Source organism: Pteropus vampyrus, unplaced genomic scaffold, assembly GCF_000151845.1.
Source record: "Pteropus vampyrus isolate Shadow unplaced genomic scaffold, Pvam_2.0 Scaffold21, whole genome shotgun sequence".
In the NCBI taxonomy this organism is placed as follows: Eukaryota; Metazoa; Chordata; class Mammalia; order Chiroptera; family Pteropodidae; genus Pteropus; species Pteropus vampyrus.
Genome location: NW_011888802.1, coordinates 239,262 through 245,600, shown reverse-complemented (window position 1 = coordinate 245,600; position 6,339 = coordinate 239,262).

The window sequence follows — 6,339 nt, the reverse complement described above, 5'->3', positions numbered from 1 at the left end:
TAAAAAGAAACATGAAGCAAAATAACATTTTTCTGTTTTCAAATGCTACTTCATTTCTCTTCTTGATACAAACTAAGAAGAAAGAGCAGAGACTGTTTCCGCATGGCTCTGTGACATCAGTTTTCCTTTCACCTCAGGAAAATTTAAGAGTATATATTTATAGTCTGAAATAAAACAAGAAATGAGAACCTGTAAAATATTCTGCAGCCACAAAGCAGCATTACACTGATACACAAGGCTTTTATTAGAACCAAAGCCATCTTCTGAGGGAAAACATTATATTGCATACAAATATCTATACTAAAATTATAAGCTTATTAAAATTCTCTTGGATTTCATCTAGTCATAAATATTTGGCAAGATTTAAAAATATGTGACAGTGGTAATTTCTGACATGTCTACATCTGAAAACTCTAACTCTCATAACACAACCTAATCAGGGAAATAGACAAGATAAATGGCATTGTTATCATTTCATCTTGAAAATTATTATAAATTTACAAAGGTTTGATACTTTTTTTTTTTTTCCTAAGCAGTTTGTCATAGAAACTGAATTTGGTACCTGGCTCTCACTTTAGATAGTTTGGATTCACTTAGATACAGATTTCTCTAATACTGGCCTGTGGTACTTTTTTCTAAATCCTATCTGAACCCTACGCCAGATGTAGGAAATTAGATACCCAGGGCAAGAGTGAAGGACTTTGCGTTGGAACATGCCCAAAGTGATTTTAATGCACACCAAAGTTTAAGAATCAGTAGAAAATTTTCTATGTCCAGAGATAAAATAAGTGTTTGCCTCCTATCTCTTCTCTTATGCCTTTGCTCATTTCTTCACCTTAACTACAGCTCATGAGTTGTGAAAAAAATTATTCTGGTTTGGTTTGTATTAAATATTCCATGTTTATTTTTAAACTGTGGATGGAAAATGATTGCAAATTGTGTCAATAAAATGACATTGTGAAACATGAACTATAGTAATTTTCATAATAGAGCAATACTTATCATCAATGATATTTTACTTCTCTATGACACAGAAAATGCAGATAAATTGCTACATTTAGAAGTTTTCTTGAGTAACAATGAGGAACGTGGCAGAAGAGCCATTCAGCCTCTCAGACTCACCCTAACCAATAGAATATAATGATGTAAGGGACCACCATCAGAATCATTTACTACTTCACAATGTTTAGTGTTAAAGAGCCAGCTTAGTAAAAATGGCAAGTGCCTCTATATAAGCAAAGAGAAATTCATAGCTTAATAATATTTGGATGCATGTGTTATGATAGAGAAAAACTCACTGCTTTCTTTTTAAACCTCTATTATAGTATTTCTACTTCTATCCCAGTCTCAAGAATGAGATAAAAGCTGCATCTGATTTTTTTTTTTTAATAGAGTTTTCTGTACTGGTAATGTCTTAATGAAGAAACCAACGATATATTGAGTTTCTATAATTTCTTTTAAACACATATCTACTGTATATTCAACAAAAACTCAGATATATTACTCACTAACTCAAGAATTTTGTAATTGTTATGCCTTATGTCTCATTATGTGACACATTTTTAAAGACTCATTTGGATGTTCATATTTTAGAATTTTAAGATTTTATAAATAAATAGGTTATGTTTATATGATAAAAATGATCAAGCAATAAAGTGTTTTAAAAATATTTAAAATAAAAGAAATATTAAATATGAATGTGCTTTATAAAACAATACTCATTTTATCCACTAAGATTACAGGATTAAAAGAAAATTATTGAAAGTTCAAAGAATAAGAAAGAAAAAATAGAAATAACTCATTTATTTGGAAAGGTATTATTTAAAGACCTAAACACACAACCTTTCAAAATCAGGATTTTGATCAATTTAAGCTAATCATTGGGGTCTTGACCTTGACAGAGTTCTATACTTTGTCCTTCATACAAACCACTACTCCTTCATATTTTCAGAGCTTTCTGCCCCTGATAAACAAGATAAGATGCAAACAGCTTTAAAATCCTTGCAAGAAAATATATAGGCACCAGATTCTGTTCACACTAGAAACGTTCCTGAAGATTCAGGAAATTGTATTTTTGTCTAAATGTTGGATAATTTCCAGAATATTTTGCAAGTCTGAGTCCAACCACTGATAACAAAGACTAGTCCCAGAGTTTGCTTTATTTATCCACATACAAGTTCCAAAAATAATTTTTTCAAACTCTTTTTTACATATCACATACTGAAAATATCTCTATGTGTTCTAAATGTTAGAAGTTGATTGTTTATTTTAAAATTAAGAACCAACTTACATTGATTTGTGAGTAATCTGTATTTAACTCTTCTCATCACTCTTTACTGATCCTAAAGAAAAAAGTTTCTTCATGTATTTATTATTATAATCACTGATACATGAGCAATACCTTTACCATTTTATAATACGTATTCAGAAATTGGAATTTTACTTGTCCTCATAGGCTATTTGCTGTTTTGTAATGGATAGGGCTAATTAAACTTGCAATGACCTTGTTGTTCTAGTTGCAAATACAATAGTGTCTTGAGTCATTTACTCAGTTGTCAGTGATGGATGGAAGTGCTTCTCAATAATTAGGTGGTAAACAATGTTAACTGAGCAGTAATTCACACTAATATTGCTAAGTTATTTTATAGTAACATGTCTCATCACTGCCATCTTCGTAAAATGACACAGGCCCCCCACATAAGTCATATTCTTCATTGGTACAAGAAATATGAGAAGATTATCATATTTCAAATAAGTCGAAGAATATATTCCTCTATCAAATTTGTTCTGTACATAGAAGAGTCTTCCTCTTATAAGCTATTCTGATTTGCAGTACAAATTGGCAACTTTTCCAGAGTGGCAAGACAGATGGCAAACATTTTTATTATGCTGGCTCCATTGTTGAGGTTCACAGGAGGACACGAGAACATGGTGAAGAGAATTCTGATGGTTAGATGAGCATTCAGAAAAATAATTAAAAAAATAAATAAAATAATAAATTTGTTGATTAGAACAAATATTTGCCCTTTTTATCATATTCATTTTTCCCTTGAATAATTACATGTACTTTGGCACCCAGGTCTTTTTAGTGGGTATAATTTCTTAATATTCCTCAAAGTTTTGGTAGACACAGATTTTTCTTCTGTTTTGTAAATTAAGACACTGTGGTATAGCATGGTTAAATGGCAATCTGCGACAAAGTTAAACATTTGGTGCAGAGAAAACAACTCAGGCCTTAGATTTCAAGTTGAAAGTCACTGTTCATATGATGGAATTCAAATTGTGACTTCAATAAAAAAATTGTGCTATGTCCTTTAGCTGATTCTGAAATCTGATTTTCATGAAATGTACAGCTAATGAACTGCTACAATGTGCAAACCTTTAACTCCCATGCTAGAAATGGAAGGCTCTAGGAAGATCACTAATTTCTTTATTTTCAGATGAGAAATTTTTTGCTTACCTGAGGACAAGCAGGTAGATCATTGCAGAATTTGGAACTACATGAAGGGGAATGGAATTCAAGTGACTCAGGAGCCAGTCAGGTAAGTGCATGAGTGAGCTGTGTAAAGGGATGGAGACCACCTAGAGGGAGACACACTCTGACAATACATTCAAACACAGCCCACAGCCCACCTGATTAAAATGTTTAGCTAGAGGTTAGGTTTTCTGACTTCCTGTCTACAGCTATATCTACCTTTTTGTCATACCACATGAACTGTCTCAGCCTTTAAAGAATTTTAATCAACTATATTGCTACTCTCTAAAATAATACCGTAATAATGTGCTATTTTCTTTCTCATTACAAAGTATTTCTTGAGCCAAAATATGTATGTTCCCAAAGTAAATGTAAATTTGAGAAGAGCTAAAGAAATGCTTTCACCGAAGGATAGGCATTCTAGATTTCCCCAAGATAGCAGTTTTAACCCTATCCTCTTATTTTCTTTCTAAATAGATACATTTATCAAATTCTATCACTTTTACTTCAGATATAATTCTCAAAACTCCTCTTTTTCATTTCCTCTCAAAATTGTCTCTCCATATTTGCTGTCTGGGTTCAGATTCTATCATTTTTAACCTAGACTGTCACATTAATTTCCTAACTGGCTTCTCTATGAAGAAAGAAACTTAATATCGTTTTAATTCCCAACATCTATCAGAGTATCTGGCATATAGTAATTACTCAGTAAAGTGTTGGTTAAATAAAATTCATGACTGCCCAGATGCCAAAATGGATAAGAAAATGTCAATTTCTACATACAGACCTCAGGATCCAAAAGCCTGATTCTCATAGGCTGACAGACCAACTCACCACCCCAATGAAGCAACAGAGGAGATACCTATTCCATTATTAGTTGTGACTGCAACTGTTACCTAGGGATCTTGCTTTAAGAGATTTAAAAATGTAGATTAATCTGTGAAAAAAATTATTAAACTTATGGGGGAATCTTGATAATTACAATGAAAATTATAATTTAAAATTAATTTTATAGAGATGCATGCTGTTTTAGCATGAATATAAATGTCAAGGCTGTGCAACTTTGTTGTTTGAGCTCAGCTGTTCATTTGGGGTCAAATATCTCTGCAGCTATAAGGGAATATTGTTTCAATACTCTTTCTATTTGTAGATTCATAATTTTAGAGTTTAAATGCTGCTTTCTTCATGCATACTGCTTATTAGACTTAGAATTAATTGAAATGGAAAGAGTAACTCTGAGACATTTTTCATGTGTTAGATCCTTTAGGAGAAAAAATGGGTAACTATCTTAAAATCAGATACTGTTAAAGTTATTGGGGCTTTGGTCTTTGAACCCAAGAACAAAATTATAAAATTACTTATTCAATAGAAATCGTATCACTTATAAAAATTTTTCAGATCTTTTCTGAGAGCAACTTAAGATATTTATAAGGTCTATTTTTTTAGATTATTTTTCTTGTAAATTTGAAGAAAAATACAAAATGTGAAATTAGATAAAAGATGAATACTTACATTATATTTTATATTTGTCAAAACGCCTCTTTTTATATATTTTATATTTTATACAATTTTTATCTATTAGAATTCTTTTGACAAATATTTTGGAATATTACAATGTTTTAAAGATTTCTATAGGGCAGAAACTAAGCACCACTCAACTTTGAATTGCTAAAGTTATTATAGAACCTGATATCTACCTGGGATGTACAAATATATTTCAAGAATAAAAGAACAAATTGATGAGGAAATGAAATCAACCCACTGTAGTAGGCAACAGCCAGTGATAAGGCACTGAAATTTGGAGCAGGCTCAATGATATAGTGAGGTATAACTCTCCACATCAACCTCAGAGAACCACAGTGGTAGCAAGATAATTTATTTAATGGTAAAAGAGCGAACTCCTGAGAGCTGATATTTTCCTCTCCCTTCCCTTCTCAATTTAAGATGGTATAAAAAGGCAATGAGCTCATACATAATTATTTGACCTGGTTATCCTTTTTCTTGTGTGTGGCTGCTGATACCACTAACTTCAGGTCCACATCTACAAGCAACAAGGATGCCCTGAGGACCCACATTTTCTCACACTTCCATGCATTATGAACATGAGTATGCCCTTGGCACTGCTTGTTTTGCTAATTTGTTAGTAAATAATAAGAAACATACCTTAATTCCACCTGAAGTATCATTCATATCTGTTCTCAAATCTGGACCAAACTTTGTGAGATAGCCAGACTTGCACATCAAGAAGAAGGACAAATATTAACATGTGTAAAATATAACTTGAATCAAACTAACTTGTAAGTTTTATCAGAACTCCAGCTTGGACACATTACAACAATGTTCTTCACTTGGATCAAATAATAAGCTACCAGGAGATAGCTGCAGCTCAGAATACATATCATGTATTTTTTTTTCAAGTAATTTTTATTCCTTAAGCTCTATAAACTGTATTTTCTTAGCTTCCTTGTTACTCTGCAACCCATGGTCATACTGAAGTTGTGGTTGATGGAGTGTAGAGTTATTTTCTAAATTAGCATAGAATCTTTTCCTTAATATCCTCTGATTTAACTTATACAAAGCTGAATACATTTTTAATTTTTTCAGTGGAGTATAACACGTATAGTTAAGTGCAAAATTCATAGTCAATAAATTATCACAAAGTGAATACACTCAGGTGACTGGCACTCAAGTAAAGAAACAGATTACCAGTACCCTGAAATTCCTGCTTGGGCCCCTCGTACTCCTGTACCAACATCTATTTTCTCTTTCCTCTCCAAAATTAATCACTCACCTGACCTTTAACACCATAGACTACTTTTGCACATGTTAACTTATATATATAAATGGAATCATACAATTTATAT